The following is a 22,139-nucleotide window of genomic DNA, read 5'->3' on the forward strand; positions in this document are numbered from 1 at the left end:
GTCTTATAGAGTCGTCACAATGTTTGGCATTTTCCTACAACAATGAAGTTTCTATAGGAATGGGTAAGAATAACAAATAAATGGAAAATAACTTCAGAATGACCAAAGCAGTTCATATGGCACTCTTGGCCTTCTGCCAGCCTCTTGGACTTTTATGACCAGCCAGAGCCACTTTGTGGGCCCATTCTTTGATCCATTCAACACACTGATTTCCAGGGCACCCACCATAGGTCAAGAGTAGGGTTAGGTGCTGGTCTATTGCATTTTGTCAGATTTTCCTTACTGTAACAAAATACCTTGGGCCATCAACTTACAAAGATGAAAGATTTACCTTGGCTCACAGTTTTGCACTTGAGTGGCATTTGGCCAGGTTATGCAAAACAGGAGCCCAGCACCAGGCTTGGTCATGTATGGCCTTATTTATTCATCAAAGCAACCATATTTTCTTAAATGTTAAAATTATGGAAAAATGCAATGCCACTCAAAATTAACCAAGGCCTTTATTCATTATTTTTTTTTCCTAAAAGCAGAGCATTCCAAATAAAGCTGAAGCTACATCCCTTGGGTGGATGACAAGATGGAGAGTGATTTGCCTCAGGCCAGAAGGCCAGTGAGCACCTTAGTAGCTCCAGGGCCTTTAGTTGCAAAGACTGTAATTCACTCTGCCATGTTGCCTTGTCTACACTGCATGAGTTACACTGTGTCAACTGTGTGACTTGTGTGCAGCAGATACCAACAGCTATAACAACAAATAAACAGATTTTCCTCGTGGCAGGGGCTGATTTGGGGTATCTTCACATATAAACCCAAGATTTGAAGGTGGCAGATGTTTGTTAGACAGCCAACCCGATACAGGGAAATATGATTCTCCGGAGCTGAGCTGAGCTCAGATAGCAGTGTTCCAAATGTCAGTGCATCAGAAATCAATTCATCCTTGTACTGATTTTTACACAATTCTGTACTTTCCTGCGTAGTCTGTTTGTGACCATCAAGGCCCCTGGGGAATATTCTAGAAATTTCTCCACATGGGTGTCTTGAGTCACCGTTCACATTCTTGCATAAAACGACACCCAGTCGATCCTCATTTTTCAGGGTTCTGTAATTGTGAATTCACCTACTCGCTACAATTTACGATCACCCCAAAATAAGTACTCAGGGTGCTTTTGTGGATGTGCACAGTGGGAGAAATAATGAGTCACCAATGTGCATGCTCCCGTGCTCGAGGCTGAACAAGGCCACGTTCCAACGGGGTGTTCCAGCTCCTTCTATAAACAATGTCCTTTTCATAGTCTTTTCAGTGACATGGTTTTGCGTTGCTTGGTGCTTTTCCTGGGCCATTTTGCTGGTTATTGTGGTCCCAACGTGTCATGCAGAAGAGCTGTCTAGTTCCTCAGCACGAGAAGACTGTGCTGTGCCCTGGGGAGAAGGCACCTGTGTTAGGGAAGCTTTGGGCACAAGTCACAGTGCTGTTGGTCACGAGTTCCATGTTGTCTGGTGAATCAACAGAAACATGTTAGATAAGGTCTGCGTGAGACAGTGGATGAAGGTGTCGTCAGCGGAACTCCCAGCCGTTATCCAGTGTTTGGGTTGACTTTATGGAACATATTCAGCTCAGACAATGGGACTCAACTGAATTCTGTTTCTCTCTTGTACAAAGAGGGGAAATAAGACTTAAAACCAAGGTAAATAGAGTCAGGTTATTTTTATCAAAAACATGTTTCCGAAACAAATGCACCACTTTACCATAAAGTCTCCTCGCCGTGAGTCTTACGTTGGTTAAGGACGTCAGCAGATTTTATTGTGCTTAGCACTGTCTGGGTACCAGGAGGACATCAGTGGACAAGTCCAGAGGTAGACAGACCACAGGCTGCAGGATTGGATCTTTCTGTTTCTATGCAGCCGGAAACCCAGTGACCTCTTAAATCAATCTTCTGGGGTTGGGTGTAGCTCGGTGGTAGACCATTTGTCCAGCAGGTGTGAGGCCCTGGGTTCTGCCCCAGGACCCCCACCACACACACACAGTCCTCTGATTCTCACTCACACGTTTCACTTCAGAGGGAAAACGCACCATGGTCATATGTGTACAATAAACATCTCCCGTAACTAGAGACTGGCGCACAGTGGGTCCGCTGCCAGCGACCCAAGCTGGGGTCAGCCTCACTGTTGAATGATGCACTCACCAAGGCCCTGAGGCTTCCACAACCAGACTTGCAGGCCACCGTGGGTCCTACTGGACTGAGGGTCATTCAGGGGCCGCCAGGCAGAACCCCGGGATGGACCTCCGGTGTTCAGCGGGCGTCCTCTGAGGCCCAGCTCAGCTGGTCGAGGGTCACACCTGCAGCAGTCCCCTCTCTGATGGGCACGGGGAGCCCACCTTCAGGAGCTGGGCCTCTTCTCTCGATGGCGGTGGGCGCTGGAACTCAGCAGTCATCTTACGAAGAGCTATGTCCCTTGGAGGGAAAAGTGGGGTCATTTACCAGTTGGAGATTTTTGTGTACAAAATACTTCAGAAAACGTCGTGACAACAGGGAAGCTTTTACGTCGGTCTTTATGTTTTCAAAGTTTCTTAGACACCATCCTTTGTTCCTCTCCGTCACTCTGTGTATTAGAAAAGGTGTCTAAGTGTTACGGTCACTCCCATCTCTTCCTCTTTTTTATGGGGGGTACTGGGGGTTGAACTCAGGGGCACTCGACCATGGAGCCACGTCCCCAGCTCTATTTTGTATTTTATTTAGAGACGGGGTCTCCCTGAGTTGCTTAGTGCCTCGCTGTTGCTGAGGCTGGCTTTGAGCTCGCGATCCTCCTGCCTCAGCCTCCTGAGCTGCTGGGATGACAGAGTGCCCTACTGCCCCTGGCCACTCCCACTTCTTTCAATACTATCAATAAGGTGCTCACTGTCCCCCAGCTCCTGGCAGGTGATGGCTGTGTGGGTCACTCTGGGGCTTTTGTGCATTCAGAATGGTGGAGAGATACCTCAGTCTTGGCTTTCAGACTCATATTATGTGGGGTGAGTTTTTGGTTTTGTTTTTACATTTTTGTGTAGAAAAAAACTTAATTTTAAAAAATTTATTCATTTATTTTGATTTGTTATCTATGGCATCAGAATGCATTTCAATTCAGAGCACACATATAGAGCACAATTTCTCATGTCTCTGGTTGTACCCAAAGTAGAGTCACACCATTCGTGTCTTCACACATGCACTTGGGGTAATGATGTCCATCTGTTTCCACTGTATTTCCTACACTGCTGTCCTCTCCCTTCCCCTCCCTCCGCTTTGCCCTATCTAAAGCTCCTCCATTCCTCCTGTGCTCCCCACCACATCCCCGTTATGGATCAGCACCCTCATATCAGAGAAAACATTCAGCATTTGGTTTTTTGGAATTGGCTTGCTTCACTTAGCGTTATCTTCTCCAGTTCCATCCATTGACCTGCAAGTATCATGATTTTATTCTCTTAAGCTGAGTGATATTCCATTGGGTATAGATGCCACAGTTTCCCTATCCATTCATCCACTGAAGGGCATCTAGGTTGGCTCCACAGTTTAGCTATTGTGAATTGTGCTGCTGTAAACATTAATGTGGCTGTGTCCCTGTAGTATGCTGTTTTTAAGTCCTTTGGGTATAGACCGAGGAGGGGGATAGCTGGGCCAAGTGGTGGTTCCATTCCCAGTTTTCCAAGGAATCTCCACGCTGCTTTCCGTACTGGTTGCACTAATTTGCAGTCCCACCAGCAGTGTACGAGTGTGCCTTTCCCCCACATCCTCACCAACACTTATTGTTGTTTGTCTTCATAACAGCTGCCATTCTGCTGGAGTGAGATGCAATCTTAGAGTAGTTTTGATTTGCATTTCTCTAATTGCTAGAGATGTTAAACTTTTTTTCATATATTTTTTGATTGATTGTCTATCATCTTCTGAGAAGTATCTGTTCAATTCCTTGGCCCCTTTATTGATTGGGTTGTTTGTTTCTTTGGCCCATTTACTGATTGGGTTATTTGATGATGAATATTTTCTACCCTAGATGCATAGAGAGCATGGTATAACAATCACGCACACACTCATGACTTTGTTGTAGGAATCATGTGCCGGTATTAACTTACCAACTCTTTTGCTTACATTTTGCTCAAGGGTTGCTAAACAAACTATAGCTATCCTATAATTTCAACCCCCAAACACTTCAATACACCTCTCTTTTAAGAAGACATTTTAGCTGGGTGTGGTAACGCAAGCCTATAATCCCAGTAGCTCGGGAGGCTGAGGCAGGAGGATCGGAAATTCAAATCCAGTCTCAGCAAAAGTGAGGCACTAGGCAACTCAGTGAGACCCCGTCTCTAAATAAAACTCAAAATAGGGCTGGGGATGTGGCTCAGTGGTCGAGTGCCCCCGAGTTCAATCCCTGGCACCCACCCCCCATTAAAAAGAAAAAAAAATATATTATAATAATAGAGATGTCCTGGGACAGCCGAGTCGCAGTTTGTTAGAATGGACCCAAAGTGCCATGGGACTGAAGACAGAGACAGAGCACAGGCTGCAATTGATTGGAGGACAGACTGACTGACAGAGCGTGGTTCTGAGTGGTAGCAAACTAAGAGGATCCATGGACTGGGATCAAAGGAGAGACCTAGATAGAGATTAGGACAAAGGTGACTTCAAGCCAGAACGTACCTCTTTTAAGATTCAGGCGCGTTCCCACCACCCAGTCGCCAGTCCTAAAGGGCCGCACAGCACCCCAGTGGTCTCGTTGACTTGTGGTGTGCGGGGACACTCTGTGGGGGGACACCAGGGATGCCCAGGAGCAAACATGGTGGCCACAGTTCAAGATGGCTGCGGCAGGTCACGCTGGGTGGCCATGACCTGGTCCCCACACAGTGAACATGGTGTTGGGTTCCTGAACCTGCGTGCAGCAGCCGAGGCAGAAGGTTGGGAGTAAGGACATGTGAGCGTGCCTTCCCTGAGGCACCGTCATTGCCGTTCAGGGGGCAGGCCCTGAGCCGTCATCCCGCCATCCTGAGGACATGACCAGGCCACACATGGGGAGCACTCAATGGCCCCCACACCAACTTCTGAGGAGAGTGGATCTGTCCTCATTTTGCAGATGATGAAACAGAGGCTCAGCTTTAGGGCTAAAAGTAGCAGAGAAAGTTCTGGAACCTGTCATCCTGGGCTGGACTTGTAACCACTGCCCAAACATGTTCTCTGACTCCACATGTACTCAGGCTTCCCACTGCTGTCCAGGTGGACCTGTCCCAGACAGAGTACCCCAAATGCAGCTCGACCTTGTCATCAAGGCGAAAGAGAAAAGCAAGCAAGCTTTGCTTTCAGAGCACAAAGCCCTTAATTTTGAAGTCATTTTCATTGCCTCAATTTAGACCTGAAATTTTCTTCAAGATTTTGCATAAGAAAGGAATCTAGATAATAGGGTTCGCAGTCTCCATCATTTTGGACAAATTAGTGGTCTATTAATAATCCTGGTAGAAAAATATAATCCTGGTAATATTTAAATAAATCAGAAAAAGACTTGCTAACTGTATTTCATTTGGTGGGAATGTGTAAAACATGATTTTCCTCTGCATTCCATATCTGCATGACAAAATAGGGACCTAATATTTTGAGGTAGCTGTCATTTAGGAGTAGGCTCACAGTCCTGGGGCTCATGGGGCCTCTGCCAGAGATTCAGAGTTAGGTGGGGTGGATTGGGCTGGGACCTGCAGCTCCTCCGGCCTCCGTGGATATAAGGTGGGTAGCTGGAGTCCTGTCTGGATAAAACTACAATCACATATCGTTCACACATTCACCCAGAAAATGTCTATGGATCCGGTAATCATTTCTCCATTTCTCATTTATAAATCATTAACCCTTTAGCCATCTATGATAGAATAGTCACATTTCAATCCGTCACCCATTCAGTGTTCATTCTCCTGGACAGTGCTTATGGGCCGTCCGTTGTAGGACAGCCATGAGAGACATCAGGTAAAGGGTTAACGAAGAGAGACACAAGTCCCCTTCCTCAGCTCTGACACGTAAAGAGCTTGGAATTTGTCCCTTCCATCCTTATAACAAGGAGTAGCTGGACAAACTGAGAATCAGCGACTTTTCTTATCCAGTCGGGTATCTGGGTAGACGGACACGGGGCATTTGGAGAGATGGGCACCTTCAGAAATGCCAAGACCGACCAATTTGGATTGGTTGGTTCGCACATGGGAAGTATTTCATGATCTCTGTATCACCTGCGGAAGCTGTTTTCGTCCAACACTGACAGTGATTCTCGAGAGCTGACGTGGGGTGACTTGCCGGGGGCTACTGGAGTAGTTTGAGAGAGAGAAAAACTCCTGTGGGCAGCAGTATCAGAATGCCCCCTTCTTGGATCTTTCCTCCAGGATTTCACTGTAGGAGGCCCCTGGTTAGGTATGGCCAGACACGCAGACGCAGAAATGCCTGCCATGAAGGAGGTGCCGACCCAGGTTGCTAGGGGTAGAGACCCAGCACACCACGAAGGACCACGCAGGGGAGCCCCAGAGCAGCTCAGGAGACAGGGGAAGGGCAGGGAAGGCAGGGGCAGCATCCAGAGCCTTTTCTATGGTTTCTGCAGGAAAGTCTGGGCCAGGCAGGGCGAGCAGGCCTGGGCTTGGTTCATTAATAATCTCTGCAGGCTTGCCGGTAAGGGCTGCCCCCAGTTGCCTAAGTACCTAGCCTTAGAGTAATTAAGGCGGGGGAATAACTGCTTGGTTTGTGAGAACTTGATAAAGGTAATTGAAGGGTGGACTTTGGGTTGGTTGGTTTGCACATGGGAAGTGTTTTATGATCTCATATGATCTTTATTGGCCAGCGCTGGGAGGAACGGTGTCTCCAGCATTCACAAGGGCCCTGATATCAAAGCATCATAAAATACAGACATAAAAAGGCATGGTTCATACACACCTCGCTTGGTTCTTACGATGAAGCTCTGAGGAAGAGCCCCTAACAGCTCTGGCCAGGTAGGAGGCCATTTATAATTGTGAAGGGCACCAGAGCCGTTTTCTCTGCGATAAAGGTCATTCTCCAGGAAAAAACAGAGTCCTGCTCTCTACCTGGGAGTGCCTAAGTGAATTCCTCGTCCTGTCTTTAAAGACTAAGATTCTGCCAGGCGCAGTACAGTGGTGCAAAACCTGTAATCCCAGCCAGCTTGGGAGGCTGAGGCAGGAGGATCATTGTGAGTTCAAAGCCAGCCTCACCAACTTAGCAAGACCCTCAGCAACTTAGCAAAACCCTGTCTCAAAACAAAATATTTAAAGAGGGCTGCAGATGTGGCTCAGTAGGTAAGTGCCTCTGGGTTCAATCCTCAGTATAAAAAAAAAAAAAGATTCTCATAGTCAGTAGGAGTCTGGGCTTCCAGACCCCTATTGACTGTGAGATCAATGAGAATGATAAAGGGATCAAACATCCAAGAAGACATTACAAGCCTACATGTGTATGCATGAAACAACAGAGCGTCAAAATTCACAAGACTAGACAAGCACAGGGGCACGCACCTGTCATCCCTGAGGTTTGGGAGCCTGAGGCAGGAGAATCATAAGTTCAAAGCCAGTCTTAGCAAAAGTGAGATGCTAAGCAACTCAGTGAGACCCTGTCTCTAAATAAAATACAAAATAAGGCTGGGGATGCGGCTCAGTGGTCGAGCGCCTCTGAGTTCAATCGTCAGTAAAAAAAAAAAAAAAAAAAAAAAAAAAAAAAAAATCCCAAGACAAACACTGATACATCTGTAAGGAGAAGTAGAACAATCCACCGTTATGACTGGCATTTCAGTCTCCCTCTGTCAGTAATCAATAGACAATCAGTAAAGCTGAGAGATCTGAGCAGCACTGTCAATCAACTTGACATTGATAAAAGGTTCAATCCAACAGCAGAAGAACACACACTTTTCTCAAGCTCATATGGAGCATGTAGCAAGACAGACTACATTCTTGGAAAACATGTTACCAAACTTAAATGAATAAAAGACATAACGAATATGTTCTTACAATATAACAAAATTAAACTAGATATCAATAACCAATAATAATAATAATAGCTGAAACAATAGCTGAAAATTCCTCCAAATATTTGGAAATTAAGCAATAGACTTCTATATACCCTTCAGATCAAAGAAGCCTCAAAAGAACTCTTAAAATCTTTTGAAATGCACAAAAATTAAAATATAACTTATGAAAGTGTGGGGGGATGCAACATACACATGCTGTGGAGAAAAAGTTATACCAGGAAGTGCATATGTCTTAGTCAATCTTGTGTTGCCAGAACAAAATACCAGAGAGCAGGTGCTTTATAAAGGAAAGAGGTTTGTTTTGGCTCACTGTGTGGGGGGCTGAAAAGTCCCAGTTCAGGCAGCTATGTCTGGCGAGGGCCTCGTGTTGCATCGTAGCCTGGCAGAGGGCATCAGAAGGTGACCACATTGTGAGCACCTGTGGAAGAGACCACTTTTACAACACCCCATTCTCAAAGTCGCTCATCCAGTTCCTGGAGACCTGGCTCACTCCTCTGAGATTGACATCAATCTCGTCCAAGGGTGGTGCCTGGGAACCCATTACCACATACGAGGCCCCGCCTCTTAAAGGCCCACAACGTCAATACACCACACTGGGGATCCGTCCCAGTAGCACATGGGCCTTTGGGGACACACTCAAACCATCGCCCTACGTTAGATAAAGGAAATAGGGAAAGTTGATGGCCTACAGTTCCACTTTAGGAAACTACAGGGGGGAAGAAAAGCAGATTAGGCTTCATCCAACAAAAAAAGGAACAAATTAAAATGAAGACAGAAATCACGGGAACGGAAAACAGGAAAACAGTAGGGGAAACCCGATAAAATCCATCCACCAGATTATTCAACCTTGAGCTCAGGTTAAATGAAAAAGAAAAAGAAGAGATGGAGAAGAAAACGTGGATGCACCCTAAGACAGAGCTCATTCTGTCAGGAACCCCCCCGGGAAAGCGTGGTTCCTGCCTGTCGGGAAGAGGCCCACACCTGTCCCTGGACCCCCTCTTGGGCTGGCCTCTGTTTGGGTGGGGTCCAGGCCTCCCGGCAGCACTTGGTTCTGAAGGTGAAATTCAAAGAGGCCCCGCAACCCGGGGCCCTCCCACTTCTGCTTTCTGGTGTGTTTTCAGGCGGACGCTGGGGGAAGGCGCTGGCCTGTCACACACCCCTCCTGGCAGCAGGAAGCCCTCCGGCCTGCCCAGGCCTGTCTTTAGCTCTCATCGGGTTTGTAAAGTCCTCTCTCTGCCCTCCGGCCTCCCCGAGTTCCATGCAGTCTGGTCTCCAGCCCGGGACCCTCCGGCTTCCTGTGTCCACCCAGGGAAGGAAGGTAGGTCCGAGTGGCAGGAATCCAATCAGGAGGAGACCCCCGGGGGTCTCAGGGCTCCTGTGGCTGTGCCCAGGAGGGGCCATGGTGGGTCACATCTGTGCCTGTGTGTTCTCCCCATGGGACACGTCCCTCCAGGGGGTTAAACCACTCTTCAGTCCCCGTGTATGACCTTTGCCCCTTCCTTTAAGCACTGGATACATGTACCTGCCGGGTTTACGACAGGGACAGTTATGCGATCTAAGCCCCTCGCAGAGGCTTCGGGAATATTTCACAATCACGAATCTCCCATGATCATTTTTGATCGTTGGGGGAAAAAATGAGTTTATATGTGCTCGGGAAAACCCTGGAGGTTTCTCAGTACACGTGTGTCCAGGGTGTCCCTTTGGTTTAAATCAGGGAATTTGGTTCTTGTGGCAGCCACAGGGTCCCCGTACAGCTGGTGCCAATGACATGGAGGGAGTGCAAAAGTAAAAATAGGGTCTGGAAGCTGGAGGCTTCTGCCCAGCACCTGCGGGTCAGACAAATGTCGTGTCTACTGACTGTGCCTCTGCCGACCGCCGCTTGCCCGCAGGGGTGTTGGGGTTGGAGCGGGATCAAGGAGAGCTCTGTACCTGGACTGCCACATTTATCTTCCCTGGGTGCTTTGCCCAGGCAAGACAAGACCAGCAAGACCTAGCAGGCGTGTCCCGCAGGAAGTCTTTAACTCACTGCCTTGCCAGGTGTTGGTATCTCTCCCAGAGGACAGTGGCAATGAGGTGGCTCCCGGGACACAGTAGATGGTGGAGTTCACCCGGGAGCTGTTCTTGCTTAGGATCCACGCACGCCCCAGGCCACTGGCAGAAGCCTGGCCCTGTCCTCCTCTGTTCCACAGAGCGCGAGACAGACTTTGCTAAGGTCTGACCTTGGCCTTGACCCAGTCTCCACTGAATCATTCACAAAGCCCAGCTCTTTGTAATGACTCATCGCCTGTGTGCCCCTCCCCATCCCCGGAGCCCACCTGTGTGAAGTGGGCTCTGCGTGGAGAAACTCCAGAGCCGGCACCCAGGTGAGGTGTCTCCCTGGGTCCCCTGCTTCAGGCATGAGCCTGCCGTGGATGCCTTTCCTTGTCCTCCCCTGCTCGCTTCTCTGCCCAGGGTAAGGGTCCTTATTGGGCTGGTTGCTTATTTGTAGCCAACTGTGCTGAGAGCTCACACCCACCGGTGTGGACACGGAGGCATATCATCCAGCTGATGGAGCCTCCACTGTGGAGTCTGAGGAGGTCTGCAGGTTAGCTGAGGCACGTCAGCCCTGGCATTTTCAGGGCTTCCAAGTTCTGCAGGTGCAGCAAAGGAATTTGGTTTTGAAGCTTTGGATGGCAACTCCCGTATTTCCAAAGGACAGTGGAAGCCAGGCTGGCCACGCCTAGCTTACTTTTTGTTTCTTGAAATGGGAGGTCTCTGTATTCTAAAGAGTCCCCTGTGCTTGCCTGCGGGTGCAGAAACAGGGGTGCACTCTGCAGAATGAACGAGAAGCATGATTGCCTCTTGGGAGAGCACGCATCAGGTGGGCCGCAGAGAGGCTGGGGACAGGCTCTGCATGGTGGTCTCCCAGAGGGCAGTCCCACTTATCCACAGTGAAATACCCACCAGGTGGGCAAGGGGCGAATGCAGGTCGAGTGTGTTCTGATTTCCATTCCTTCCATGTTGCAACCCGTGGTTTGTAACAACATGTTTGCATCTGCATGGTGAGACCCTGCTACAGAAAGCTGTGAACACCCACCCAGGGCAGACTAGTCGAGGGTGGTGGTCTGTGGAAGCAGGTGCTGTGGGGGATGATTCCTGTAGCATCTCTCTTGGCTTGGTCATTCCTCTATAGCTAACCAGCCAATCCCTAACCAGCCCTGCAAGACTGATTCTGTCTCTTAGCTTGAGCTCATTCCTCTTTCTTATGAAAATTAATGTAACCCACAGAGGAAGTTTTTCCTTTTACCCAAATCTTAACAATTTTCTCAGCTTCAAACCATGAAGAAAATTCCCAGATGCCTCTGAACAGGGCTACTTTGCATTTGAGTGGCTGTGTGGTTTCGAGTGTGATAAACCTAGATTTGCATCTTCCTGATTTTGTTTCCCTAAATGGTATGGATTTTTTTATTTTGCATATTATTCATGATGTTTGTGGTTTAAGCAGTGTAGCAAAGCATTTGCTTATGACTAAGGATCTTTGAAAACATGGCTTTGAATGGTTTGATAGTATCCTCTTTGATGCCTGTGCCATAACTAGCTTTTACTAATTCCTTATTTTTTGACAGCGAGGGTATTTCTCATATTCAATGCAAGAGGGATGAGCGCTTGTATAAATAGATCTTTGTCCACGTCAGATTGTTTCCTTAAATTCTTGGAGGCAAAATTGTCACATGACAGGAAGGCACACATCTCTTAATACACGCTGGTATGGATTTATCAGAGAATCATCTTCGCTGCTGTTTGCCCAGAGAACCTTTTACTTCTGCCACCGTCTACATGATACAAGGTGCTCTTGCGGCCTAGAGATGGGAAAACAAGCCGCTTTCCATGGCTAAGTGCTGTTGGAAATGTTTGCTACAAGAAGTTACGGGGCTGGGGCTGGGGAAGCTAGCAGCTGCAGGAGCCATGCTTCAGTGGTCTCAAGAAAAGCAGAAGCCCCCACCACAGGTCTGAGGCCCTGAGGTGACAAGGACACACAGGGCATTCAGAAAAGGCCACAAAGGTTTCCTCTGCTGTTTCCCGGTCAAGCTAGAAAAGGCTGGAAATTAGACAGATTCAGAGAACAAGAATAATGTGTTTAAGAACACCGTCAGAGGGGAGTGGTTTTCCCAGAACGTTGAGGCACAATGGTATGTTTTTGTGAATGAGATTCAGGGAAAGTGAGGGGGTGCAGAAGTTACTTAGAGTCAATGCTCACTACTTGTGACTTTCAGATTTACCAGTGGATCTGTTCATTAATATGTACTTGAAACCCCCAAATCAAAGCAGTACTTTTACCACCGTTTGTGTAAATGTGCAAGGTGGTAAAAAAATCTCCTGACACACACGCTCAGGTTGAATAAGAGACATTCTGCCTCGGGTTGCATAAAGGGACACTCTGCCTTCTTGTCTCCGCCATTCTGGTGTGAACAGGTGTCCCTTTGCCTGGTCTTTTTATGGCCACTTTGGAGGGGGCAGTTTTGTGCTTTCTGTGGGTGACTTCACCGTGGAAAATGGTCCCAAGCCTAGTGCTAAAGTGCTGCGTCGGGTCTGAGATGTGCTTTACAGAATGAAAAGGTCAGCTTTATTATACATGAGTTGCAGTATTGGTGGCCCTGAGTCCCCTATTAATATATCAACAATATATATGAAGTCATTTTTTACAAATGGAAACACACAGTTGATAAAAGGTCACATATTGATCAACTGATAAAAAGGTAACCAGCCAGCCGGGCGCTGTGGCACGGTAATCCCAGCAGCTCAGGAGGCCGAAGCAGAAGGATCGCAAGTTCCAAGCCAGCTTCAGCAACTTAGTGAGGCCCTGAGCAACTCAGAGAGACCCTGTCTCTAAATAAATATTAAAAAGGCTGGGGATATAGCTCAGTAATAAGCACCCCTAGGTTCAATCCCCGGTACCAAAAGAAAATAAATATGTAGCCGGAGGATCCCAAGAATTTAACTTTGCATTTTCCTAAGGAGCAGTGTTCAGAATTTGCAAATGTGTTGTTGTACATGCTGTAGAACATGACTACCATGCATAACAGGAAACCGCTGTATTTTGTCTCATGCATGAAATGAAAAGAGAATAGAACCCAGATTATCAATACTGAAGAAATGGAGAGAGGAGAAAATAGAGAAAGAAATGATACTCTGAGGCTTTATAAGTTATGATGTTAGTGACAGTGAGTTAATCTGAACTTTGAGACTCGTCTTTCTTCCTGGTTGCCATTATCTGTAAGTGCTGGGCTCAAGATTGTGGCCCTTGCAGGATTTGGGGAGCCAGTCCTGTCCTCTGGTCTGAGACCTGGAGATGAAGGAAGATAGCATGAGGCTGGCCGTTTCCATACTGGGCTCATGCAGCTTAGCTCTCCTCTTCCTGACCTCCGACTACCTTTCCTCACCTCTTCAATACCAGAAAGGCTTGTCCTGGCTCTGCCAGGAGTTTTTATCCTCAGTCTCCCTGGCTTTAGGTCTCGTTTATCAATAACTCCTTTATATATCAATCAAGCAATGGTTGCTTCTGTCCCCCACCCCCATGGCACTTACTGTGTTAGGTGTCTGTTGCTACCTAGCAAATTGCCCTGAACTTAGTTGATTAAAACTATAGCAATCATTTAAAGGTTGAGAGCACCTCATTCAAAAATCCAAAATTCAAAATGCTCCAAAATCTGAAAATTTGAGTACCGATATGACACCGCAAATAGAAAATTCCATACTGTGAAATTCTGTATTATGCATAAAATCATTAAAGTTATTCTATTAAACTGCCTTCAGGTTATGTGTATAAGGTGTATATAAAGCACAAATGAATTTTCGTGTTTATCTTGGGTCTCATCCCCCAAAATTCTTCTTGGTTAGGTATATAAAAATATTCCAATTTTTTAAAAATCCAAAATTTGAAACAATTCCATTCCCAATAATTTGGGGTAAGGCCTACTCAACCTCTGTTTTCTCTCATCACACTTGTGATCAGGTGTTTGAGAGAGCTGGCCTGACTCAGGGTCTCCATAGGGCTGCAGTGACCTGGGCTGCAATCTCATTTAAAGGTTTGAGGGGGGCTGGAGGAGCCTCCTCCAAGATGGTTCCCATGGCTGGCAAGCCCATGCTGACTGTTGGCTGACGCCTCAGTTTCTTTCCACACGGGCCTCCCCAGAGCACTGCTTGAGCATCCTTACAACATGGCGTCTCTCTTCCCCAAGGGTGAGCAATCCACTTGAGTAGCCCTATTTTATCATGCTAGACGGAGGGGAAACTACAAAGGCTTTTTATGGATCAGCCTCAGACATTCCACACATCATTCCAAGGTCAGCCAATGGAGGTGTGAGGGTGTGGACACCAGGTGAGGCTCACTGGGTGCCATCTTGGAAGCTGCCTCCCAAAGAGACACTTGAACTCTCCCACAAACTTTGCAGGGTAGAGACCCACGGTGAAGGTAGCCTCTATTCTGGGGAGCAGGAAACAAAACGGTAAGCTTATTCACTCTAATGGAATGTCAGTTCTTGTGACATTGGAGAACACAGACAAGAAAATAAAAGAAAAGTTATGACATGAAGTGGGCCAGGGAGTGCGTTGGGCAGGTGTCTGGTGGGCCTGAGGAGCTGTGCCCCTATTCACCGTGTAGCATTCATGCTGGCGACTCCTCTGCGGGAGACGGAATCCCTTCCACTGGAGTCATGCGTTCTGGATGACCTTGCACCTGCCTTTTGGATCTGTGCCTAATCTACTTACAGTGCCCTTAAAAACAGCAGCTCAGAGTCCATGAAATATTATGCTCACGACAGCGGGTGTGAGGCTATGGCTCTCCATCTGTAAAGTCGCTCCCTGACAAGATGGAGCTGCCCAAGTGACAGGTCTCAATCTAAATAGGTTTTCAAGTACAAAGGTCAAACAGTCAACTCATTTCTGGGACTGGAGAAATGGACTCCTGACGTCCAGTGAGAAGATCCAGTGGAGTCAGTCGGTTACAAAACAATACGGGGGGCTTGGAATAAAACACGGGGGAGACATGCAGGTGCTTATTAGACACAGACGGACTCCTCGCCATTCACAGGAATCATTTCCACAGGTTCAGGGTGGGCTGCTGGTGGGGCCGCTCAGGGCCAGGGCAGACAGAGCCGACCCTGGGAAAACACATGTGATTCCTTTCTAGATCCAACCCCTCACAGTGTGTCCTGTGTGGAATGAAGCCTGATGGCACCCGACTGGCCCAAGGGAGTCTTTGTGGGAGGGAATCACAGTCTATGGTTGATCCCAGGCCTCTTATGGCTGTCCACCATGGTCATGTGAGTGTGTCTTGTCTCTCTCTCTTGGACAAGTGCACACACACACACGCACACACACTCACACACACACACCCTCCTTCCAAGTGTCGGGTTTTCTATTCCCTTCTCTTCTGCATCCCACCATGACCTGATCCTTCTCCATTCCCCACTTCCACTCACGAGGTACCAATGGTCCTGGGCAACCTCCGTGTTCTCCACTCACTGCTGACACTTATTTATTTATTTATTTGTTCTTAGACATGATAATAGAGTCTATTTGGACATATTCATACAAGCATGGGGTATATCCTCTTCTAATTAGGATCCTAGTCTTGTGGATGTACATGATGCAGAACTTCACTGTGTTGAATTCATAGATGAACAAAGGAATGTTATGTCCAGTTCATTCCATTGTGTTTCCTATTCCTACCCCCTCCCTTCCCTTCGTTCCCCTTTGTCTAATCCACTGAACTTCTATTCTCCCCCTTTCTTTATTGTGTGTTAGCATCCACATATCAGAGAGAACCTTTGGCTTTTGTTTTTTTTGGGGGGGGGTTGGCTTATTTCACTCCAGATCCATCCATTCACCAGTGAATGTCATAAAGTCATTCTTATTTATGGCTGAGTAATATTCCACTACGTATATATAACACATTTTCCTTACCCATTCATCTGTTGAAAGGGCATCTAGGTTGGTTCCATAACTTAGCTATTGTGAATTGTGCTGCTGTACACATTGATGTGGCTGCTTCACTGTAGTGTGCTGACTTTAACTCCTTTGGTGTGTGTGTGTGTGTGTGTGTGTATATATATATATATATATATATATATATATATATATATATATACCAAAGGAGTTAAAAGTGGGGTGGGATAGCTGGGTCAAATGATGGTTCCATTCTTAATTGTTTGAGGAATCGCCATGATTGCACCAATTTGCAGGCCCACCAGCTCATTGCTGCCACTTATTTTGGTGACTTTGGTCTATCACAGGTGAAGATCTGTGACACTAAGGTGCCCAGGTCACGTGGAGCCGGGATGGGACACCAGCCTTTCCATGTCCCAGCCTCTGCTCTGTGCCCATGACCTCGCCTCCATCTGGGCCAGCAGGCACCACTCCCATGGGACTCCACGCCTTTCCAACCCTCCCCAGCCTCTGCTCGTGAGTGGTGATGCTAACAGAGTAGATCAGGGTCGCTTCTCCCTCTAATTTGTTGGTGAAAGAGCTAGAACCTAGAAGGCACACTTGAGATCTGTGGTCAGGCCACAGCAGCGAACGCAGCGATTTCCAGCTGTGGGTATCTCTGTCCCCAAAGAAGGTTGGGCAATGTCTGGGGATGATTTTGGTGTCATGACTGGGGAAGGGGATTCTATTGGCATCTGGTGGGTAGAGGCCAGGGACCTTCCTAAATAACTTGTAAACTCCAGTAAATCACACAGCCCCTGACACACTCAGAGCCGAGAGGGGCCCAGACCCAGTGTCGAGAGCGATTGGGTTGCGGGACTCTGCGCTAATTGCAACGAGGGATGCCAGATAAAAACAGACGGAACCAACAGAGGGAGTGGTGGGCTGGATGCAGCTGCCTTACTATGTAAATAAAGGGCGGGGGACGTGTTGTGACCACATGTGAAAGGGAAACTTCAACCTCCAGAAGCCCAGTGTGACTGCTGGGCCGCTGGGGCCATCCAGGCACAGACCCGGGAGATGATGGCAGTTAATGTCAAAGTCGGTGGCACTTTTTTGGCACTTTTTTTTTTTGGTACTGGGATTGAATCTAGAGGCACTTTACCACTCAACTGTATTCCCCATCCCTCTTTTTAAAAAATATTTTTAGTTATAGATGGACACGATAACTTTGTTTATTTAGTTTTTTTTTTGTTTTTTTAGGTGGTGCTAGGGATTGAACCCAGCGCCTCACGCGTGCTGGGCCAGCGCTTTACCACCGAGCCACAACCCCAGGACCCCCGCAGTCCCTTTTTATTTTATTTTCAGACAGGGTCTTGCTAAATTGCTGGGGTGGGCCTCAAACTTGAGATCCTCCTGCCTCAGCCTCTTGAGTGGCTGGGATGACGGGTGTGCGCCATTGCACCCAGCTCGGCAGCACTTTTAAGAAAGATTTTAGCAGTAGGATATCACGTGGGCAAAGTCAGGGTGCCGACTGGGACATGGGAGTTTGTGAAATATCGGGTGAAGGAGAATGTGTTGATTTGGAGTAGCCCCTGTGGGTGTGCAGACACGGGGAAAGAGCTGCGCGTGTGCTTTGTGTCCTGGGGTCACGTGGAAGAAGACTGGGGCTGGAGAAGAGTCAGGGAATCAGATGAGGAAGCCTTTCCTGCCAGAAGCATCTGGCAGATCCTCACCGGGAAGAGCCAGTTCCTTCCCCCTGAGAAGCTATGGACTCACACAAGAACCAAGTCCCAGCCAAGTGGCTGCAGGACGGATACGTCCACAAGTTGGGACCTGTGAGTAGGAACAGACAACCAGGAGCACAGGCCCAAAGCCAGGGCCAGAGCAGATGCCCTCACCTGACAGATGGCGGCTGCTGCTTCCCGGGCAGACAGCCTGGGGAGATGGTGGGAGGCACAAGTCCCGGGGATGTATGCTCAAGGAAGACTGCGGACAGAGCCCAGGAGACCAGCTCGACTGGCCTCGTAGATCCGCGGCTTCTGGCCGATGGGTGGACCTCGGTGCCCACGTGAGCTGCTGCCTCTCTGGGAGGGGAGCCTGCCCCAGCGTCGCCCGGTGCTTCTGGTAGGAGCGGGTTCTTTTCTGACCTGAGATGTGCAGAATGGAGGAAGGGAAGACGCCTGCAGTCTCTAGGCCTCACCCTGACCAACCAGGTGTAGTTGGTGTCATTTCCTAAGTGCGGAGCCTGAGGGAGTGGTATATTTGGTGAGGTTCTAGGCATGAGGAATGGAAAGCCCTTCTCGGGTCTCGCAGGTCGAATTGCCTCTTAGATACCCAAGGGATGATAGGGAGCCGGCATGCAGGTCAGGAGCTCAGTGCAGGGATGGGTGTCCATTAATCCACCTGCGTTTCCTGACCACCCACCATGTGCTAGGAGCTTAGGACCAGGAGACCTGGCAGTGGACGGAGGCTTCCCTATTCTGACCTCCTAGAGCTGGCCCTCTGTAGGGGGGAAGAAGATAGACTCAGATGTGACCATCAATGAGGGTGTGTTAAAGGGCTGTCACCTGACGGGGATTGGCTGTAGGGAAAAACTAAGTAGAGCAGGGAGAGACGCGACCCAGGGAAGCATGGACAGTTGTTCCACGTTAAAAATCATTTTTCTATTCCTAAGGGCACATTTAACCTGCATCGTGAAAAGGCTCCAATAGAGCACGGAATTCTGTTTTTCAGGGGCTCACCTGGCACCTGAAAACCATTTCTGCTGAAGAGCGACCTGCACAGGTGTGTGCTGAGGCGCAGGGTCTGGTAGGCTGAGGGGCACAGGTATTGGAGGGCCTTGCTGGGGATCATGTGATGTCACCCCCCCCCCGTCCAGTTGTAACGAAAGGTCTTTTTTTTTTCTCAATTTTCTACTGTTAAAAAAAACAAAAAACTGGTCCTACACATGGAGAAAAATAACTGGCAAAGTTGAATTAACAGAAAACACCGAGTGCGCTCTGAGTGGCACTGAGAAAAGGACCCCCAGGGGAAGTGACCTTGAACTCTGGGGAGGCGGTGAGCAGAGTGTGTAAGCAGCAGCGACGGGGACCATGGTCGAGGTCACGGGCACGCGGGAAGAAGGCTCACGGCAGGTGTGTGGCGGGCTCCCCCGTCGGGGCCAGGACCCAGGCTTGGTGGGAAGGGGGAGCTCCTGGAGTCTGCCACAGAGGCTGGGAGTGCGCGTGGAAAACAGCGGAGAGCAGTTCTCGTCCCCCCCTCTCTCTCCTTGCTGGCCACCGTGGAGCGGCAACCTCTTCTCCACCACGCACATCCACCACGGTGTGCCACCTCTTTGTGGGTCCATAGTGACAGAGTCAGGTGACCAGGGACTGACACCTGCAAACAAGAAGCCGAAGTAAACCTTTCCTCCTCGAGGTTTATCTTCTCAGGCATTTTTGTCACAGCAACAAAAAGCTTATCAGCACAGTGACTGTCAACAGGGTGTTGTACATTGTAAAATAAGGGGGTTTTGAAAGTTTCCACCACAAACAGAGGATAACTGACGTGGATACGCCGATTACCCGGATTTGATCAGTGCACATTTTACACATGTGTCAAAACATCACACCATGCCACGGATATTATTAGAAATGAAATAAACAAAACCAAAATGAGCTATAAAGGACTTATACCTCACAGGGCCTCTAGAGGACCCCAGGACCTTGTGACAACCTGCTCTGTCTTCTGTCGATGCACTTGAACCTGAGATTCAGGCCGAATCACCTGCAGAGTGGAGCTATTACTAAGAAACCAGTGAACTTTCAAAGAAAATGAGGTTCTGATTTATATGGATCAAAAGATGGTTGTTAGCATTTCATTTAAAATATCGTTCCTTTAAAAAGTTATTTAGTTGGAGCTCTTGGTGGACTGAAGCTACCTGAAGAGGGACATGGGGACCTGGAGGGGGTATGAGCAATCAGGGACAGTCACACAGCAAGGGGCACATGAGGTACTTCTGTGAGGACAGGTGAGAGTGGTCAGGGGTGTGGGGAGGCCACAGGGGGCGTGAAGTGGGCCCAGGAAAGGGGGGGTGTCCGCGGCAGCCCTGGTGAGGTTCAGAGAGCCGAGGATGGGATGCCCAGAGTGAGCCTCATGGCAGGGGCACTGGCAGCCTGGAGGGGCACAGTCTGTGCGCACAGGAGGGAGGCCGTGGGAGGAGGTGTACGGTCAGGGTGCGTGGGGTCAGAGGTGAAGGTCAGCAGCTGCAGGTGAAGCCTGTCGTGGTGCAGGGTGAGGACCATGCACACAGCCCTTGGGAGTCACTCCTGGGAGAACACAAGACTGCACAAGGTCCCCTGTGTCCCTTGCTGGGCACTGCCAGGGGATCCACATGTGGGCAGGCAGCAGATGGACGCTGTGGCCTCCCCAAGATGGCGGGAACAGCAGCACAGCAGGACAGCCTGCAGGGTGAAAGGAGGCAGGAGGGACAGTCCAGGCCCTACAGGCCCAGCACCCCTGGCCAGAAAAGTGTGGAGTGTGACAAGAGAGGACTGAGGGGCGGGGCCGAGCCTGGGCAGACACCACGGCGAGAGAACCAGGGAGGGGAAGAGTCAGAAGAGATGCACCTCCCAAAAGACACTCGGTCTCACCAGACGTCCCCTCCTTAAGAGCACCCTCAACCTGAGAACAAGTCAGACTGTGCCTTAAATTCTTAGAAACTTGTCGGACCAAGAAAAACCAGACGTTAACAGTCAAATACTATGAAAAGCCAGCAAAACAATGACTGTGCAGCTTATCACCCTGGACCACACCCCCGTCTCTGCAGGGCCACTGAGTGAGGGTACTGTCCAGAGAAAACTCAGTGACTGCATCAGGTGGTGTCCTGTGCTGTGCAGCCAAGTCGAGGACAGTCCACATCCCAAGGGGTTGTTTCGTGTAATCACGTGGGGGCCTGCTATGTATCACGTGGGGTGTGTGTGTATATGTGATGCAGTCAGTGGATATGATGTGGCATGTGGTGCAGGCATGTACATGTGATGTAGGGTTTGGATGATGTGTGTATGGTGTGTATAGAGTGTGTTATGTGTGTAGTATGTGTATATATGTGTATGTGATGTGTATGTATGCGATGTGTGGGATGTGATGTGTGTGGTATGTGTGCAATTGTGCTGCGTGGAGCATGTTTGGTGATGAGTGGTGTGTATGGTGTTTGCGTTGTATGTATGTTGTATGATGTGTGTATGTAAGACACATGTATACATGATGTGTGATTGTGATGTGTATGTTGTGTGAATGATGGTTGATATGTGTATGTGAGTGGTGTATTGTGTTGTAGGTGTGGTGTGTTGTCTGTTTGAATTTGATGGTTGATGTGTATATGTGTGTGGTGTGTTGTGTTGTAGGTGTGTGTGTTGTCTGTTGTGTGTGTGAAGTCTGTGACATGTATATGATGTGTGTATGTTGTGTGGTGAATATGTGATATGTGGCATGTTTATGGAGTGTGTATGATGTGGGGGTGGTGTATGGGTGATGTGCATGACATGCGTGTTGTGTTTGTGGGTTGTGTGTGGGTTTGGTGTATTTGTAGGGTACCTGTGTATGTGGTGCAGTGTGTATGTCATATATGTGCATGTGATGTGTGTGTGGTATGTGTGTGTGTGGAGTCTGGAGAACACGAAGGGGCCAGTGCTTTCTCCCCAGATGAACAGTGAGGCCATCTGGATAGTCTCCTTCCATGACCAGTCTCTTTAGTTTAAAATACACGCCTCTGTGGATACCTCCTGGACTTCTCATTTACAAAGCTCCATGTTAAAACTGCATCTGCACCAGGTGCAGTAGTGAATGCCTGGAATCATAGTGGCTCAGGAGGCTGAGGCAGGAGGGTTGCAGATTCAAAGCCAACCTCAGAAATTTAGCAAGTCCCTAAGCGACTCAGAGACCCTGTCTCTAAAATCCACTGAAGTGCTGGGGATGCGGCTCAGTGGTTGAGCACCCTTGGATTCAGTCCCTGGTATCAATCAATCCGTCAATCCATCACCTTTGTTTGCAGCTCCATTTCCCCTCTGCAGTGTGTGCTGGCACCGGGGGGCAGTACCTTCCTGCTCAGATGTCCTTGTAGCTGTGAGCCTGTACTATCTATCACCCATGCGTTGGAGGCGCCCTGGTCACCTGGGAAGCCATGTGACAAAGGGAGGCGATGGAGTGGAGTGGAGTGGGTCGGGGCATACTGTTCC

At 48.6% G+C, this 22,139-nt stretch overlaps 1 protein-coding gene across 2 annotated transcripts in view; it reads left to right on the top strand.

Annotated features, from left to right (window-relative positions):
• Syk (spleen associated tyrosine kinase) overlaps nt 1-22,139 on the top strand; it is an 85,381-nt gene that overhangs the window by 17,503 nt on the left and 45,739 nt on the right. The window lies entirely within an intron of this gene.

Source organism: Ictidomys tridecemlineatus, chromosome 13, assembly GCF_052094955.1.
Source record: "Ictidomys tridecemlineatus isolate mIctTri1 chromosome 13, mIctTri1.hap1, whole genome shotgun sequence".
NCBI lineage: Eukaryota > Metazoa > Chordata > Mammalia > Rodentia > Sciuridae > Ictidomys > Ictidomys tridecemlineatus.